Source organism: Glycine soja, chromosome 17 (genome assembly GCF_004193775.1).
Source record: "Glycine soja cultivar W05 chromosome 17, ASM419377v2, whole genome shotgun sequence".
NCBI classification, from domain to species: Eukaryota; Viridiplantae; Streptophyta; class Magnoliopsida; order Fabales; family Fabaceae; genus Glycine; species Glycine soja.
The window spans coordinates 22,583,520-22,604,581 of NC_041018.1; positions in this window are offsets into that span (position 1 = coordinate 22,583,520).

The window sequence follows — 21,062 nt, forward strand, 5'->3', positions numbered from 1 at the left end:
CACCACAAATTACTACTACTATAATTTCACAAATTAATATAACATTATATTATTAGTAATAATGTCTTTATATATAAAAGCATACGAAAGGATAATTGTGTCTTTTTCCACTCATTTTAAGTCTAAAATAGTAATTTTAACTCTTCCACTCTATTTTATGATAAAATTGTAATTGTAGAAATATTTTATATTATAATTACAATAATTAAAGTTATAATTTTATATTTTAAACATTATACTTTTTAAAAGGTGACATATAAAAGGATTTTACAAAAATCAAAATTTATTTTATATTTAAAATGGTGAACTTTTGTTTTATTTTTAAAAAACTGAACAATTTTTTTATATTAATAATAAATAATAAATTAAATAAGTATACATGATATTTAAAATTTTATATTTTTGTATTTTAAATTTTTTTATTTATAATTAAATAGATAATGATTTTATATTTGTTAAGTTAAAAACATTTATGTCTTAAGATAAATCAAGACTCCTAATTATTTTTATTCGTTGATCATGTTGTATACATCATGCGTCTAAAGTATCAGATGAAGATAGGACCAAGTCATGACCTGATACAACATTAAAGAATGATATTTCACACTTTATTTATTTTTTTTGTTTGAGATTAATTTTGGAGAGACATTCTCCTATGATTTGTTGAATCCTATGACTAATAAATGAAACTAAAGTTAAAAAATTGTTAAAACAACATCAAAAGACACATTCAGATGTGAAAAGCATGCTTTGACCTAGGAAAAGTGGTTTTATACTGAAGTATTCTACACAAAAGCCAATCAGAGTAATTTTGTTGCATAAAGAAGGATGTGCATTTAAAGCTCCAATGACCAAAAGTATCAAGCGCAAGCTTTAGTGAAGAAATTCACCCGTTGTGAGACAACATACACTTTGACTATGAACCTACACACAAACATTCATTTTCTTTTTGTAAAAAACTCTTTATAAATGTCTATATAACTCTGCAAAACAACTTGATTATCTTAAGAAAAATGACTAAGGGCTAAGATTGTATATTCGTTTGTAAGACAATTAAGAGCCCGTCATTGTGCACACAAATAACAAATGTGTTTGATTTATATAAAGGCTAATAAAATTGTATATTCATATGTAAGAAGATTAAAACCTAGCCATTGTACAAACAAACAACAAATTCATTTGATTTATGTAGAGTCAACAATGGCTTTGTAGGACTAAAATATCGAGTTTTAACAAGCTTGGGGTAGAGTTTGTCTTGCGCAGTAAGAAGTGGCCGTGACAAAATACTCATAATTTTGAGAAAGTTATTGAAACTTGGTTACTAGCTAAGAACTGAATGTAATCTCAGTGGTAGAAACAAGCCAATATAATTTTGTCTTATGTACTCCTACTTATAACTTCGAGTTTGATTTTTTTTAAATCTCTATTAATTAGAAAAATTAGTTTTCATCGTCTGATCGTGCTTTTTTTTCTTTTGAAAATCTGTTATCTGTCTTATGCAATGTTTCTTTATATAACACTTTTGTTCTTTTATAAGAAAGGGCTTTAAAAATTTATAAAATTACAATTCAAGCCCTTTATTGTGTTATTTGTCTTTATAATATTAAAAAAATTAAATAAAAATTCAAAGCCTAATTGTAAAAATAAAAAATACAAAATCCAAAAATTTATGAATACCAAAAATAAATCATTATGTTCTATTTTTTCATTTATTTGTTAATAACAAAAAAAAAAATACTCATACAAAAAATCATTGGTAGCCTCATTACATTAATAAATTACCCGTTTAATATATAAACAACATAATAAAAGTAAAAAATTTCTTTGGAGAAGGTTTGTATAAGAAAAATTCAATATACATGCAAATCAAGAAGTTCTAAATAAAGAAGAAATTGAGATAAAAATATATCCAAATCAATTATAATTAATAAAGAGGTTGTAATAATTTTTTTTATCATGTGATATTAATTTACCAATTCCGTTATCTACGCTATATCATAAATTGAGAATATAAAAGTGTAATTATAGGAGTATTTTTATATTTAAATGTATTTCGGTATTTTTTTTATAAAACCATTGGTTTATTTCAAGAGATATTATATTGAAATGTACTGTAAACAATTTTTTTTTCTTGAAAGATACACAATCTTTTTTATCAATGGTGGTTGTATTTTTTATATATAAAAAAATCCTCATTTTTTTAATTTGAAGATATAAAATACTTTATTTTAAAACAATTATATATTTTGTGTATGCAGCCTTCATTCATATTTAGATTCATCAGTCACACTACTGTTCACACTAGGATAAATACATTTGCTATTTTTTTAATAATGATTTGTTTTTTTATGTCAAGAGTTTTATAGATGTTTATATTTAAATTTGATGTATGCAACTTTTATATAAATGATATTTAAATTTTTCTATCAAAATATCCTTCATTTTTTTTAATTTGAAAGTATAAAAAATATATTTTTAAACTATTCTATATTCTATTTTGTTGTGCTAATTCATATTTATATCCATCCATAACATGGGTATCCTTTGTAGGGCAAATTTATTTGGATGTTTTTTTTTTATGTCAAGAGGCTGTTAGTTATTTGTGTTTAAATTTAATGTATATAACTTTTATATGAATGATTTTTAATTTCTTTTTATATCAAAATATTCTTATTTTTTTAATTTGACAGTATAAAAAATTATATTTTTAAAACTATTATATATTCTATTTATATGACGGTAATTCATATATTATATGTGCATTGCACACACACCATATTAGAGAGTACTTCACACATTATCAATGGACCTCTTTGAGGACAAACAAAGAGAGGCATTGTTAGCATTTTTCCAGAACTTGCGCTTGTGGTCTTTTGGTGATTGAAAGGTTATGCTAGAGTCAGAGCCAAAGTCATGGTTAGGTTCCTTTGGAAATGGGTGCACACAAAACGAGAAAAAGATGTGTTAGCATACATAAAAATTCAATTATTTGCAATAAGATTTTCAATTGAAGAGTTGAATAAGTTTTTCAAGTTGACTAGATATTTATCCTTTGAAAGTAAATGAAATTCAATGATACTCATAAAAATTTAATATTAATATTTTCTCAATTAAATACATCTCATAATGGGGAGGTGTCATTATAACATTGTCCTGTATCAGTCAAAAATAAAAAAATCCCAAAAAAAGCATATTGTCTATATCCACATTTCAAAAACAATATAGTCATATCTGTCTGTATACATGACTAGATAACAACTACCCATGTCCCCATGGTCGCCAGGCAGTTACACTACTGTAAAAATAGTATTTTACGGTGTCCAATTAAAGTCGGTTTTTGGAAACCGTCTAAAAATAAAAAGCAGTGACAAATTTGTAAATTAAAGGAGATGAATGACAACAGTTTTACAAAAAAACATCATTGTTGGCACTTTTTTGCTTTTGACCCATGACGGTTTTTTGTAGGCGCATTCATTTTGTTGCTCCCTCTCCATCCCTCAATTCCTCCAAACCCTCTTTCTCACTCTCACTACTCTGTCTCCGCCTTCCACGCCCTTTCAGTAGAACACATCTGTTCCAGCGAAGCCCCTCTCCGCCAAAACCCTCACCTCCCACTACTCCCTCGACCCTTATCTCGTCTCCAAGATCACCAACATGGTCACGCACCTCCTGAACACCAAGCTCTACCCTGAATTCATCAAGATCCCCATTGGCAGTCGCCACCTCCTCGAAGCCACACAAAACTTCGAGGAACTCATTTCGCTTCCCAATATGTGAGGCACCATCGATACCACTCCCGTCCATCTCCATAATAACCCTAAAAGGTATAAAAGGAACAAGATTATTATGTTAGATATATCATTAGCAGCATGAAAATCCTGACATTTTTCACGTCTCATCCTTGAATATTTTTTGGATAGGGATGCTGGTATTATTTCTCATTCTTAGTGTTCATTTGATTTATTTGCTAGAACCAGCTATTTTTTTTTTTTTGTCAAGGATAGTTGTTTGGAAACCTTCACTCTTCAACTTGTTCTTTTTCCAACCATATAGTTTAAAACTTACTAATTTTTAAGTTTCTTGTTAAGTAAATGCATGCAAAAAAAAACTCAATATCCTATTTAGTTAGGCGCTATATAATTATTTTTTGCAAAAATTCCATTTGAAGAACTATTAAAGTAGCTTATGGAACAAGCTTTTAGATGAATTTTTCTATGACATCTTTTGATAAATATGTATAATACTAACCTCATTTCAGTCATCAATATATGTCCAATACACACAAGTATGCATTTTAATTAGTAGATTGAGTTAATGTCATTGGCATAACTATCCAATGTGAATGACTTTATGTCTAATTGATTGTAGTACTAGGTGGCATAACCTCGTTAGTGCTAGGTATTTCATTGACAAATAAATAGTCCTAAGGAGTAGTATGTATGTATGTTTTTCTTTTCTTAAAATTAAAAAATAGGTGGATGCTGACTTACTTCTCATAGTATTAATCAAATACGGGGCTGCTCATCACGACCCGTTCCATTGCAAAGAGGCTAAGAAGGAAACAGAACATGGCCCTTGCAAAAGAACTTATGGGTTTTTCCTCATTTGTTTCTGCTTCCTACAAAGTGTTTCTGCACAACAAGCATGGCACCTTCTGGTTCAATACTATCTTGCTTCCTTCGGATAACACAAGAGTTGTGAGGTTGAGGAAGGGAGCAAAGTTTCCGATGGCAGCTATTAGTGAGGATTTGATAAAGACCACACTGACAGTGCATGCAGAGAAACCAGTACAATTCAAAGTCAGAGCGGTGGTGATAGTGAGGAATAAAATCAAATAGGATTTCAAAGAGACTATCTTGAAGCATTTGGATGCCATCAATGATAGGATAGGAACAAGAAACATTGTGCTGGAGCTTATGAGCACCGAGATTGATCCAAGTAAGCCAGCCTTTCACAACTCACCATTCGAATCATTTTCTTTTTCTAGCTAGGTGTCAAAAATTGACCATTTTATAACAAAAAGGTCCTTAAATTTTCTTCTATCATTTTAATGACTCTTAGAAAGGATATTCTTTTCTAACAAGGTAACTAATCCACCAGTAATTTTCCAACTTGGGCATAGTTAGTGTTAGTAGTGCTTTTGAGATTTACTTCTATGGTGCATGAGATCCAACCTATGGGATTTCTGACCCTTGATGAAAAATTTCTTGCACCAATCTTTGGACTTTGTTCCTACATGATGTAGAATCATCCTAAAATCCTTGCCGAAAGACGATACAGCCTGAAGATAGGCTGCCTTCTCCTCATCTGTCCACTCACAAGTTCCATCATCAATATCCCAACATGTAATGTCAGGTGGTTACAGGTTGTTGGCATGACAACGTTTTGTAGCCTCAGGTGAAAGAGAATCACATATCAATCAATGCATCAACTGCAACCCTCTCACTTTCATCGGATTTCCTCCAAAGGTGGAGTCTTCCTGAACGCGTTCTTTAGTTAACTGCAGCACCACACACCATCGCTGGAGTTTTAATCAATTTCTTCTGTGAATCAACATTTGCTTTTCGATTTCCTTTTTTAACCCAATCCCTTCACGGTAGTTGTGGATGTTTTTGACTTCTGACTTTTACAACCCATCTTCTTCTTCTTTTACTTCTTATCTTTCACTAAACAATTGGTCTTATGATCTTTGTAGAAGAGTTCAACACAGTCAGCAGTTGTCTTGTGGTCAAGGAAGGAAGCAATTTTTTGAAAATCTTTTTCAAAGGCTGCCAATTTCTCGGAGAAAATATTTCCCTCCTCTAATGTCCAACGGTTGATCATAGCTCCTTCTCTCTCAACTGCCAATGGATCTTCAACCAGCTCATTACTAGAATTGAACATTGAAAACATTTTATCCTTTTGATCCAAAATTAATGCTGGCATCTCCAAGATTTTTCTGTTAACTTCATCTTGGGGTTTTGAAAGTAGTTGGCTTGTATAATTTATCATCTAAGATGTTGGAACTAAGCTTATCTGATTTCCTTTTGCAAAAACCGAAGGAAATAAAGACACAACCAAGTGAAGTATAGTTATTATCATAACAATAATGCTGAATTAGGAACAAAACACCCATTTAAATGTAAACATCACGAGTCAATATAATAAAAACAAGTATCAATAGCAAAATGAAGCATTATATGGCTACCTTTAGAAACACTGTAATGGCATGACTGGTGAGAAAGTGCTTCTACAGAGACAATAGCAGCAATAATGAATCAAGCAACTCTTGTAGGATCCAATTGCTAGGTATGACACTTGGGTCCTACATTGAAAGCATGGGATTCTGGTCTAGTGTTTACAATAAGGCCAATTACAAAACTAACTTGTAATGTGATTTTGAAGATGTTCTTCTCAATTGGTATCAAAGCTTTTAAATATGTGTCTTAGTTGCAAACAAGCGGCATGAGTGGGACATTGATGGAATTGCAGAGTTTACCATAGACTAGTAAGGGAATTAGTGCACAGCCAACACCCACATGGGCAATAGGGATGCCCATCATGGTGAAATTTTAGAATCCAACTACAAGGTATGAAACTCAAGCTGATATTTGGAAATATGGAATTTTGGCATGATGTGTACAGGTCCTAGGGCTCTTTTTCTCAAACTACAACAAATAGCTTTTGCAGTGTGGTTCTCCCAATTATCAATCATGGATAGCGGCATGTAGTAGCCGACTTTGAAAACACTATCGCGGGAAGCAAGATTGCTAGTATTTTAAATGTGTAAAGAACTAGGTAAGAAGTTTCAAGAGTACTTGATTACAAAAAAACAATCATGCTCAAAAATTTGGTTGTGCTAGATTTCATTCACATCTTATTTTTGGGTTAGTCATTATGCCCAAAGTTGCACCAAGATGTAATGGTAGAACTCCTTAGGCAAATCAATGATCTTGAGATGCCCTTTGCTTGGCCATTCTTGTCAAAAACATCCACAACTACCGTGAAGGGATTGGGTTAAAAAAGGAAATCGAAAAGCAAATGTTGATTCACAGAAGAAATTGATTAAAACTCCAGCGATGGTGTGCGGTGCTGCAGTTAACCAAAGAACACGTTCAGGAAGACTCCACCTTTGGAGGAAATCCGATGAAAGTGAGAGGGTTGCAGTTGATGCATTGATTGATATGTGATTCTCTTTCACCTGAGGCTACAAAACGTTGTCATGCCAACAACCTGTAACCACCTGACATTACATGTTGGGATACATAAATAAAATAAGAAAATAATAAATTAATACATAAATAAATAAGAAAAAATAAAATAAAAATTATTAGGTCATAAATTCCCACTATATAAGCCAAATGTTAACCTAGAGCAGCTTTTTGGAAAACACATTCTGTTCCTTTCTTCCTTTCTGACGCACAAGAACCCTAATAGAGCAATCAGAGGAGGAGCTCTAGAGAGCACCAGAGACGCCATCATTGCTAACAGAGAACATTTAAGCGACTACCTCGAGGTAAGGGATGAGTTACTCACGCTTGGGGATTAGAATGAACATGTGTAGGGATCCCTAGAGGATCAATTTTTGGGTTATTTTGGGGTGTTTATGAATTTAATTATGTTTTCATGTTTAATCGCGGATTGAGTGTGTTTGATGAACCAATTGGTGTTCTGTTGCGAGTTTGTTGTAGAATTGATGTGTTCTGTTGCGAGTTTGTTGTAGGATTAATGTGTTTCTCTGTTAGGTGTGTACCTTAGGAATTAGAATTCTTTATAATTAACATAAAAATTGTGTGGTGGTGATTTTGTTTATACCAGATATGTTGGCCTTTCAATCTTGTTCCTGTGCTAATGTATATTGTGTCCAGATAATTATTTTTACACCGCAGTGTATACGTGTACATATATATTGATACTGTTTTTTTTACAAACTGTATATTTTATTTCACGTGGGTGATTTCTTGTCATGAAATTCATAGGTGTAGGGATTGTTGGATAATTGAATTGGCTAAAATCATTTAAAGAAATTAACTAAAGTTGTATTCACATTGTAATTAGGCATTTTCTTGATGTTGGCAACTTAGTTGAAATATATTTAAAATATAGGTATACATGTTGTTCATAGAAATCAATATGAGTATATATTTTATTGTTATATATAATTTGTATTTACTTAATAATATATTTGATATTATTGTGATTACTTTATATTAATATGTATTTAATACTTTTTATATGTTATATGTGATATGTACGTTTACGTTTACGTTAATATATATATTTTGTTATATATTTTGAATATAATATACTTATATATATATATTTTACGTGTATTTTATAGTTACTTGTTTATAAGCCTTGAAGTTAAATATTGTATGTTATTATTATTATGATACATTGTTATCTAATTGTTGAGTATATTTTGTAATTAGTTAGAGTGTGAAATGTTAAACTGTAGACATGAAACATGGTTGTGAATGAGTGTGTGATTGATATTTGTAGAGATATTACTTGTCATGTAAGTTATGAGTTATACAGTAACCCGACCAGTGTGTACCTTGAGAGAACTTTTATGCGCAGTGTTAAAGAAAATTGTAGGATTCCTAGTTAGGATCCTGAAGGGTTAAACTATAGCGCAATTTGTTAAATATGTTTGAAATATAAGAGTAAGGTCGTGGGTATTATATAACTCATAAACAGTGTCTGCGTGCAAATAAAAAAATAATATTTTAGGGGTTGGACCTGAATCAGGAAGGTGATGCCCAAACGGATTCTTCGGAGTCTAGGCCTTGGGGGTAAAGATACTCGGTTTGAGTGCTCCTTTAAGCCCATGTTGATCCCATGTGGTTGGGGCATTCTCGCAAAACAGAGTAACCCTGACTGGTCACCTTATGATGTTACTTAGTGAGAGTGACCGAGTATACCCATTGTGTGGTGTGCTTTGTCATGTACTCCTAAGCGCCCCAGTGTTGTTTTTCACTGACATGGTACCACATTGCATATAGGCTTGAGTCTTAGTATAATTGTTGCATAACGCTTGTGTTTGAATTTCATTGAGTTAACAATTGTGGTTGATGTTATTTTATGGAGTGTGTAAACTTGAATGGGTGTGAATAATGTGTGCGATTTTGTGCAGTAATGCTATTTATATAAATTCAGCTTTAAGTATTATATGTTTCACATGCTCTAATGTTTTATTATATACGAATGTGATAACTCACTCCCGGTGTGTGTTTGTGTTTGGGCTGATTGCCACTTTGTTTCAGGTGAGCCTTCATATGATGAGTCACATGCTAGAGATGGAGAGACTTAGTTTGTGATAGGGATTATGATTTACTGAATGATATAATTGTGTTATACTTTTCTACTTTAGATTTTTTTTTATTATTTATTTAGAGTGGACGACCTTGTTTTGAGCCGGGATAATCTTATCTTTTATTAAAAAAAGTAATATTCTATTATGTTTTCACTAAGTGGATGTGAACCTTTATCCTTTTGAATTGATTAAATTAAATGTGTTTAAAAAGAAAAAATTATTAATTAATTTTGCATGTTTTTTTTCCTTCTTTTATTATTATGTGTTTATAATCTTTTAATTAAATTTTGTATGATTTATTTAATTAGTTAGTTATAATTGTAAGAGTAGAGGGTGTCACATTTAGTGGTATCAGAGCAGGTCGAACCTTTCGGCCATGTGTGTTATGAGCTTTCTGTGTTTCCTTGTGTACTCTGATGTGTTGTGTTTGTTTTGTTTGATTAGAGGTGTACTCTATTGTGTAGTATATTTTTATTTTATTTTTTCTTCTTCAAAGTTTTGTTTCTTGCGTGACATAGGAAGTAATGGCTGCGAGAAATGAGCGAGAACGACTTCTTACCGAGGCCTTGAACAACTTGGCGCAAGTTATGGCCAATCAGGGAGGCGGTGGAGGAGCAACTATGTACCATGGGTTAGATCGCTTTCAGAGGAGCAACCCACCTACTTTCAAAGGGGGTTATGATCCTGAGGGTGCTGAGGCTTGGCTGAGGGAGATTGAGAAGATCTTCCGGGTGATGGAGTGTCAGGACCATCAGAAGGTGTTGTTTGCTACTCACATGCTAGCAGATGAGGCGGAGTACTGGTGGGAGAACACTCGCCCACGTTTAGAGGGAGCAGGTGGTGTTGTTGTCCAATGGGAGACTTTCAGACAAACTTTTCTGGAGAAGTATTTTCCAGAAGATGTGAAGAATAGGAAAGAGATGGAGTTTCTCGAGCTGAAACAGGAAAGTATGACGGTGGCAGAGTATGCGGCGAGGTTTGAGAACCTTGTAAGGTATTTTTCTCATTATCAGGGGGAAGCTGGGGAGAGGTCCAAATGCGTGAAATTTGTCAATGGCCTTCGACCAGAAGTAAAAATGATGGTAAATTATCACGGTATTCATGACTTTGCACAGTTGACCAACATGTGTAGAATCTTTGATGAAGATCAGCGGGAGAAGACTGCTTTTTACAGGAATGCCAATGCTAGTCATGGGAAAGATAAGAAGCCTGTGACTCACAATCGTGCTAAGCCATATTCTGCCTCTCCCGGGAAATATGGAAACCATTCTGGCGGACAGAGGACTAGTGGAGGACTTCAACCAGTTGGTGGGAGTTCTCAGGCAATTAACAGGGTGTCTCAGTCTGCGGGTAGAAGTAGTGGTGGTAGTGGTGCTCCTGCTATTGTTACTACACCACTCAGGTGTGGGAAGTGTGGTCGGCTTGGGCATATTGCACGTGAGTGCACAGATAGAGAGGTGACTTGTTTTAACTGCCAAGGTAAGGGCCACCTCAGTACTAGTTGCCCATATCCGAGGAGGGAGAAGAGGAGTGGAAGTCTGAATAATCAGAGTGGACGACCAAGGACCACAGGGAGAGTGTTTGCTCTTAGTGGTGCTGATGCCGCACAGTCTGATGAACTCATCCAAGGTATGTGTTTCATAAGTCAAGTTCCCTTGGTTGTATTGTATGATTCAGGTGCGACCCATTCATTTATTTCTTGTGTCTGTGTTGAAAAACTTGCCTTGCCTGTGTCTTCCTTGAAATTTGACTTGATTGTGAATACACCTACTAGTGGGTCTGTTTTAACTTCTGATGTGTGTTTGCAATGTCCTGTCTTAATTTCTGATAGACAATTTCTTATTGACTTAGTTGTTCTACCTTTGAGTCAGATTGATGTTATTCTTGGTATGAACTGGTTATCTTCCAATCATGTCTTATTAAATTGTTTTCAGAAATCTGTTGTCTTTCCTGAGTCTGGTGTGAGTGAAGGTGATATGTTTTTGTCTGCTAACCAAGTTGAAGCATCTTTAAGGGAGGATGCACAGGTATACATGATCTTAGCTAGTATGAGTGTTGAGACCAAAACCCCCGTGAGTGATATACCATTGGTGAGAGAGTTTCCAGAGGTGTTTGAGGAGGTGTCAGGATTACCACCTGAGAGAGAGGTCGAGTTCTCGATAGACCTAGTGCCCGGTACTGGACCCATATCCATAGCACCTTATAGGATGTCCCCTGTGGAGTTGGGCGAGCTTAAGAAACAGTTAGAGGAACTTTTAGAGAAACAATTTGTGAGGCCTAGTGTGTCACCCTGGGGAGCACCAGTGTTGTTAGTTAAGAAGAAGGATGGGACCATGAGGCTATGTGTAGATTATCGTCAGTTGAATAAGGTAACCATTAAGAATAGGTACCCTTTGCCTAGGATAGATGACTTGATGGACCAATTAGTAGGGGCTTGTGTGTTCAGTAAGATAGATCTTAGGTCAGGTTACCACCAGATTAGAGTGAAACCTGAAGATGTTCTGAAGACTGCCTTTAGGACCCGTTACGGTCATTATGAGTACTTGGTTATGCCTTTTGGTGTGACCAACGCCCCTGGTGTGTTCATGGACTATATGAATAGGATCTTTCACCCCTACCTAGATAGTTTTGTAGTGGTCTTCATAGATGATATCTTAGTGTATTCTAAGACGAGAGAGGAACATGAGGAGCATTTGAGAGTTGTGTTGCAAACCCTTAAAGACAATAGACTGTATGCTAAGTTGTCCAAGTGTGATTTTTGGCTAGAGGAGGTGAGCTTCTTAGGGCACGTTATATCTAAGGGAGGGATAGCGGTAGATCCTTCCAAGGTAGAGGCAGTGATGAGTTGGGAGAGTCCTAAGTCAGTGTTTGAGATTAGGAGCTTTCTTGGCTTAGCAAGATACTACCGTAGATTCATAGAGGGTTTTTCTAAGCTAGCCTTACCTTTGACTAAGCTTACTCGTAAAGGTCAAGTTTTTGTGTGGGATGCCCAATGTGAGAGTAGTTTCCGTACCCTTAAGGAAAGGTTGACCACTGCACCAGTCTTAGTGTTACCTAATCCGAGTGAATCTTTTGTGGTGTATTGTGATGCGTCCAAGATGGGTTTGGGTGGAGTGCTTATGCAACGGGGACAGGTAGTGGCCTATGCTTCTCGACAGCTTAAGATACATGAAAGGAATTATCCCACACACGATCTTGAGTTAGCAGCCGTAGTTTTTGCTCTTAAGCTTTGGAGGCATTACCTTTATGGATCTAAATTTGAGGTGTTTAGTGACCATAAGAGCCTTAGATATTTGTTTGATCAAAAAGAGCTTAACATGAGGCAGAGGAGATGGTTAGAGTTCCTTAAGGATTACGATTTTGAGCTTAGCTATCATCCAGGTAAAGCCAATGTAGTAGCTGACGCCTTAAGTAGAAAATCCCTTCAAATGTCTGCTTTGATGGTTAGAGAGTTGGGCCTCTTAGAGCAGTTTAGAGACATGAGTTTGGCATGTGAGATCACCTCTAGTAGCATTAAGTTGGGTATGTTGAGAGTCACCAGCGAACTTTTGAGCGAGATCCGTGAGGGTCAGAAGTTTGACCCATTCTTGTCAGCCCAGTTAGAGTCCATAGTCGCAGGGAGAGAGAGTAGTTTTAGAGTGGGAACTGATGGAGTCTTGAGGTTTCAGGATAGGGTGTGCGTTCCTAGTGTACCCAAGCTTAGAAGAACGATTTTGGAAGAGGGCCATAGAAGTAGTCTGAGTATCCACCCGGGAGCGACTAAGATGTACCAGGACCTTAGGCAGATGTTTTTGGTGGCCGGGTCTGAAGAAAGAAGTTAATGAGTTTGTCCTTGCATACCTAGTGTGTCAGAAAGCTAAGATAGAACACCAGAAGCCTTCAGGGAAGTTGCAACCTTTAGAGATACCTGAGTGGAAGTGGGATAGCATCTTCATGGATTTCGTAGTGGGGTTACCTAGGACCCCCAAAGGTTTAGATTCCATTTGGGTTATTGTAGACAGGTTGACCAAATCTGCTCACTTCATCCCAATAAACATCAGATATTCTTTAGAGAGGTTGACTAGCTTGTACATCAGTGAGATAGTTAGACTACACGGTGTTCCTTCTAGCATAGTTTCTGATAGAGATCCCAGATTTACCTCTAGATTTTGGGAGAGTCTTCATAAAGCCTTGGGGACCAAGCTTAGGTTGAGTTCTGCTTACCACCCACAGACTGACGGTCAAACCGAGCGCACCATCCAATCCTTAGAGGACCTCTTGAGAGTCTGTGTGTTAGAGCAGAGGGGTAGTTGGGATAGTTTCTTACCCTTGATAGAGTTTACCTACAACAATAGTTTTCACTCCAGTATAGGTATGGCGCCTTACGAGGCATTGTATGGTAGAAGATGTAGGACACCTCTATGTTGGGTAGATTCCAGTGAGAGCATTGCCTTAGGACCTGAGGTAGTTCAGCAGACCACAGAAAAGGTCAAGTTAATCCAAGAAAGGATGAGAGCAGCCCAAAGTAGGCAGAAGAGCTACTATGATAAGAGAAGAAAGGATCTTGAATTTGCTGTAGGTGATCATGTATTTCTGAGAGTCACTCCGTGGACTGGGGTTGGTAGGGCATTGAAGTCCCGTATGCTCACACATAGATTCATTGGTCCTTTTGAAATCCTAAAGCGTGTCGGCCCAGTTGCGTATCAGGTGGTTTTGCCACCATCTCTCTCAAATCTCCACAGTGTCTTCCATATCTCTCAGCTCGGAAAATATGTCCATGATCCGTCGCACGTGATCGAATTAGACAATGTCCAAGTGAAAGAGAACTTGACATATGAAACACAACCACTGAGGATCGACGATCGTATGGTTAAGCAGCTAAGGGGGAAAGAGATTCCCTTGGTCAAAGTAGTATGGGGAAGTGCTTCGGGCGAGGATGCCACCTGGGAACTAGAGGGTCAGATGCGTGATGCATATCCTACCATATTCGATACCGGTAAGTTTTGGGGGCGAAACTTTTTTTTTAGGGGGTGGGAATTGTAACAGCCGTAACTTTAATAAGTAAATAAGAAAATAATAAATTAATACATAAATAAATAAGAAAAAATAAAATAAAAATTATTAGGTCATAAATTCCCACTATATAAGCCAAATGTTAACCTAGAGCAGCTTTTTGGAAAACACATTCTGTTCCTTTCTTCTTTTCTGACGCACAAGAACCCTAACAGAGCAATCAGAGGAGGAGCTCTAGAGAGCACCAGAGACGCCATCATTGCTAACAGAGAACATTTAAGCGACTACCTCGAGGTAAGGGATGAGTTACTCACGCTTGGGGATTAGAATGAACATGTGTAGGGATCCCTAGAGGATCAATTTTTGGGTTATTTTGGGGTGTTTATGAATTTAATTATGTTTTCATGTTTAATCGCGGATTGAGTGTGCTTGATGAACCAATTGGTGTTCTGTTGCGAGTTTGTTGTAGAATTGATGTGTTCTGTTGCGAGTTTGTTGTAGGATTAATGTGTTTCTCTGTTAGGTGTGTACCTTAGGAATTAGAATTCTTTATAATTAACATAAAAATTGTGTGGTGATGATTTTGTTTATACCAGATATGTTGGCCTTTCAATCTTGTTCCTGTGCTAATGTATATTGTGTCCAGATAATTATTTTTACACCGCAGTGTATACGTGTACATATATATTGATACTATTTTTTTTACAAACTGTATATTTTATTTCACGTGGGTGATTTCTTGTCATGAAATTCATAGGTGTAGGGATTGTTGGATAATTGAATTGGCTAAAATCATTTAAAGAAATTAACTAAAGTTGTATTCACATTGTAATTAGGCATTTTCTTGATGTTGACAACTTAGTTGAAATATATTTAAAATATAGGTATACATGTTGTTCATAGAAATCAATATGAGTATATATTTTATTGTTATATATAATTTGTATTTACTTAATAATATATTTGATATTATTGTGATTAGTTTATATTAATATGTATTTAATACTTTTTATATGTTATATGTGATATGTACGTTTACGTTTACGTTAATATATATATTTTGTTATATATTTTGAATATAATATACTTATATATATATTTTACGTGTATTTTATAGTTACTTGTTTATAAGCCTTGAAGTTAAATATTGTATGTTATTATTATTATGATACATTGTTATCTAATTGTTGAGTATATTTTGTAATTAGTTAGAGTGTGAAATGTTAAACTGTAGACATGAAACATGGTTGTGAATGAGTGTGTGATTGATATTTGTAGAGATATTACTTGTCATGTAAGTTATGAGTTATACAGTAACCCGACCAGTGTGTACCTTGAGAGAACTTTTATGCGCAGTGTTAAAGAAAATTGTAGGATTCCTAGTTAGGATCCTGAAGGGTTAAACTATAGCGCAATTTGTTAAATATGTTTGAAATATAAGAGTAAGGTCGTGGGTATTATATAACTCATAAACAGTGTCTGCGTGCAAATAAAAAAATAATATTTTAGGGGTTGGACCTGAATCAGGAAGGTGAGGCCCAAACGGATTCTTCGGAGTCTAGGCCTTGGGGGTAAAGATACTCGGTTTGAGTGCTCCTTTAAGCCCATGTTGATCCCATGTGGTTGGGGCATTCTCGCAAAACAGAGTAACCCTGACTGGTCACCTTATGATGTTACTTAGTGAGAGTGACCGAGTATACCCATTGTGTGGTGTGCTTTGTCATGTACTCCTAAGCGCCCCAGTGTTGTTTTTCACTGACATGGTACCACATTGCATATAGGCTTGAGTCTTAGTATAATTGTTGCATAACGCTTGTGTTTGAATTTCATTGAGTTAACAATTGTGGTTGATGTTATTTTATGGAGTGTGTAAACTTGAATGGGTGTGAATAATGTGTGCGATTTTGTGCAGTAATGCTATTTATATAAATTCAGCTTTAAGTATTATATGTTTCACATGCTCTAATGTTTTATTATATACGAATGTGATAACTCACTCCCAGTGTGTGTTTGTGTTTGGGCTGATTGCCACTTTGTTTCAGGTGAGCCTTCATATGATGAGTCACATGCTAGAGATGGAGAGACTTAGTTTGTGATAGGGATTATGATTTACTGAATGATATAATTGTGTTATACTTTTCTACTTTAGATTTTTTTTATTATTTATTTAGAGTGGACTTTGTTTTGAGCCGGGATAATCTTATCTTTTATTAAAAAAAGTAATATTCTATTATGTTTTCACTAAGTGGATGTGAACCTTTATCCTTTTGAATTGATTAAATTAAATGTGTTTAAAAAGAAAAAATTATTAATTAATTTTGCATGTTTTTTTTCCTTCTTTTATTATTATGTGTTTATAATCTTTTAATTAAATTTTGTATGATTTATTTAATTAGTTAGTTATAATTGTAAGCGTAGAGGGTGTCACATTGGCACTTTTTTGCTTTTGACCCAAGACGGTTTTTTATAGGCGCATTCAATTGTTGCTCCCTCTCCATCCCTCAATTCCTCCAAACCCTCTTTCTCACTCTCACTACTCTGTCTCCGCCTTACAATCCCTCTCAGTAGAACACATTTGTTCCAGCGAAGCCCCTCTCCGCCAAAACCCTCACCTCCCACTACTCCCTCGACCCTTATCTCGTCTCCAAGATCACCAACATGGTCACGCACCTCCTGAACACCAAGCTCTACCCTGAATTCATCAAGATCCTCATTGGCAGTCGCCACCTCCTCGAAGCCACACAAACCTTTGAGGAACTCATTTCGCTTCCCAATATATGAGGCGCCATCGATACCACTCCCGTCCATCTCCATAATAACCCTAAAAGGTATAAAAGGAACAAGATTATTATGTTAGATATATCATTAGCAGCATGAAAATCCTGACATTTTTCACGTCTCATCCTTGAATATTTTTTGGATAGGGATGCTGGTATTATTTCTCATTCTTAGTGTTCATTTGATTTATTTGCTAGAACCAGCTATTTTTTTTTTGTCAAGGATTGTTGTTTGGAAACCTTCACTCTTCAACTTGTTCTTTTTCCAACCATATAGTTTAAAACTTACTAATTTTTAAGTTTCTTGTTAAGTAAATGCATGTAAAAAAAACTCAATATCCTATTTAGTTAGGCGCTATATAATTATTTTTTGCAAAAATTCCATTTGAAGAACTATTAAAGCAGCTTATGGAACAAGCTTTTAGATGAATTTTTCCATGACATCTTTTGATAAATATGTATAATACTAACCTCATTTCAGTCATCAATATATGTCGAATACACACAAGTATGCATTTTAATTAGTAGATTGAGATAATGTCATTGGCATAACTATCCAATGTGAATGACTTTATGTCTAATTGATTGTAGATAAGTTTGATTCGTTAGTGCTAGGTATTTCATTGACAATTAAATAGTCCTAAGGAGTAGTATGTATGTATGTTTTTCTTTTCTTAAAATTAAAATATAGGTGGATGCTGACTTACTTCTCATATTATTAATCAAATACGGGGCTGCTCATCACGACCCGTTCCATTGCAAAGAGGCTAAGTAAGATACAGAACATGGCCCTTGCAAAAGAACTTATTGGTTTTTCCTCATTTGTTTCTACTTCCTACAAAGTGTTTCTGCACCACAAGCATGGCACCTTCTGCGTCAATACTATCTTGCTTCCTTTGGATAACACAAGAGTTGTGAGGTTGAGGAAGGGAGCAAAGTTGCCGATGGCAGCTATTAGTGAGGATTTGATATAGACCACACTGACAGTGCATGCAGAGAAACCAGTACAATTCAAAGTCAGAGCGGTGGTGACAGTGAGGAATAAAATCAAATAGGATTTCGAAGAGACTATCTTGAAGCATTTGGATGCCATCAATGATAGGATAGGAACAAGAAACATTGTGCTGGAGCTTATGAGCACCGAGATTGATCCAAGTAAGCCAGCCTTTCACAACTCACCATTCAAATCATTTTCTTTTTCTAGCTAGGTGTCACAAATTGACCATTTTATAACAAAAAGGTCCTTTAATTTTCTTCTATCATTTTAATGACTCTTAGAAAGGATATTCTTTTCTAACAAGGTAACTAACCAACCAGTAATTTTCCAACTTGGGCATAGTTAGTGTTAGTAGTGCTGCTGAGATTTACTTCATTCAGTAGAGATCCAACCTATGGGATTTCTGACCCTTGATGAAAAATTTCTTGCACCGATCTTTGGACTTTGTGCCTACATGCTGTAGAATCATCCTAAAATCCTTGCCGAAAGACGATACAGCCTGAAGAAAGCCTGCCTTCTCCTCATCTGTCCACTCACAAGTTCCATCATCAATATCCCAACATGTAATGTCAGGTGGTTACAGGTTGTTGGCATGACAACGTTTTGTAGCCTCAGGTGAAAGAGAATCACATATCAATCAATGCATCAATTGCAACCCTCTCACTTTCATCGGATTTCCTCCAAAGGTGGAGTCTTCCTGAACGCGTTCTTTGGTTAACTGCAGCACCGCACACCATCGCTGGAGTTTTAATCAATTTCTTCTGTGAATCAACATTTGCTTTTCGATTTCCTTTTTTAACCCAATCCCTTCACGGTAGTTGTGGATGTTTTTGACTTCTGACTTTTACAACCCATCTTCTTCTTCTTTTTCTTCTAATCTTTCTCTAAACAATTGGTCTTATGATCTTTGTAGAAGAGTTCAACACAGTCAGCAGTTGTCTTGTGGTCAAGGAAGGAAGCAATTTTTTGAAAATCTTTTTCAAAGGCTGCCAATTTCTCGGAGAAAATATTTCCCTCCTCTAATGTCCAACGGTTGATCATAGCTCCTTCTCTCTCAACTGCCAATGGATCTTCAACCAGCTCATTACTAGAATTGAAAATTGAAAACATTTTATCCTTTTGATCCAAAATTAATGCTGGCATCTCCAAGATTTTTCTGTTAACTTCATCTTGGGGTTTTGAAAGTAGTTGGCTTGTATAATATATCATCTAAGATGTTGGAACTAAGCTTATCTGATTTCCTTTTGCAAAAACGGAAGGAAATAAAGTCACAACCAAGGGAAGTATAGTTATTATCATAACAATAATGCTGAATTAGGAACAAAACACCCATTTAAATGTAAACATCATGAGTCAATATAATAAAAACAAGTATCAATAGCAAAATGAAGCATTATATGGCTACCTTTAGAAACACTATAATGGCATGACTGGTGAGAAAGTGCTTCTACAGAGACAATAGCAGCAATAATGAATCAAGCAACTCTTGTAGGATCCAATTGCTAGGTATGAGACTTGGGTCCTACATTGAAAGCATGGGATTCTGGTCTAGTGTTTACAATAAGGCCAATTACAAAACTAACTTGTAATGTGATTTTGAAGATGTTCTTCTCAATTGGTATCAAAGCTTTTAAATATGTATCTTAGTTGCAAACAAGCGGCATGAGTGGGACATTGGTGGAATTGCAGAGTTTACCATAGACTAGTAAGGGAATTAGTGCAGAGCCAACACCCACATGGGCAATAGGGATGCCCATCATGGTGAAATTTTAGAATCCAACTACAAGGTATGAAACTCAGGCTGATATTTGGAAATATGGAATTTTGGCATGATGTGTACAGGTCCTAGGGCTCTTTTACTCAAACTACAACAAATAGCTTTTGCAGTGTGGTTCTCCCAATTATCAATCATGGATAGCGACATGTAGTAGCCGACTTTGAAAACACTATCGCGGGAAGCAAGATTGCTAGTATTTTAAATGTGTAAAGAACTAGGTAAGAAGTTTCAAGAGTACTTGATTACAAAAAAACAATCATGCTCAAAAATTTGGTTGTGCTAGATTTCATTCACATCTTATTTTTGTGTTAGTCATTATGCCCAAAGTTGCACCAAGATGTACTGGTAGAACTCCTTAGGCAAATCAATGATCTTGAGATGCCCTTTGCTTGGCCATTCTTGTCAAAAACATCCACAACTACCGTGAAGGGATTGGGTTAAAAAAGGAAATCGTAAAGCAAATGTTGATTCACAGAAGAAATTGATTAAAACTCCAGCGATGGTGTGCGGTGCTGCAGTTAACCAAAGAACGCGTTCAGGAAGACTCCACCTTTGGAGGAAATCCGATGAAAGTGAGAGGGTAGCAGTAGATCCATTGATTGATATGTGTGATTCTCTTTCACCTGAGGCTACAAAACGTTGCCATGCCAACAACATGTGACACATGACATTACTCGTCGGGATATTGATGATGGAACTTGAGAATGGACAAATGAGGAGAAGGCAGCCTTTCTTCAGGCTGTATCGTCTTTCGGCGATGATTTTACGATGATTGCACAGCATATAGGAACAAAGTCCAAAGATCAGTGCAAGAAATTTTTCATCAAGGGTCACAAATCCCATAGGTTGGATCTCATCCACCACAGACTTGAAAATACTGGATCTCTACTAAATGAAGTAAATCTCAGCAGCAGTACTAACACTAACTATGCCCATGTTGGGGAGGCAGATTCAGTCATTGACAATGATGAGTCAGGCACAAAAACAAATGATGACCAGCCTTCATCTGTCGTGAACTCGAGCCGTGATAAATCCAAACCTATGGAAGCCATGAATCTTTCAGCTTACTTTAAGGAATCAGTTATTGGCAATGATAAGTCAGGCACCAAAACAAATGATGAGCAGCCTTCATCTACCATGAACTCGAGCCATGATAAATCCAAACCTGTGGAAGCCAGGAATCGGTCACCTGACTTAAATGAATCAAATGAAATTAATAGAGAA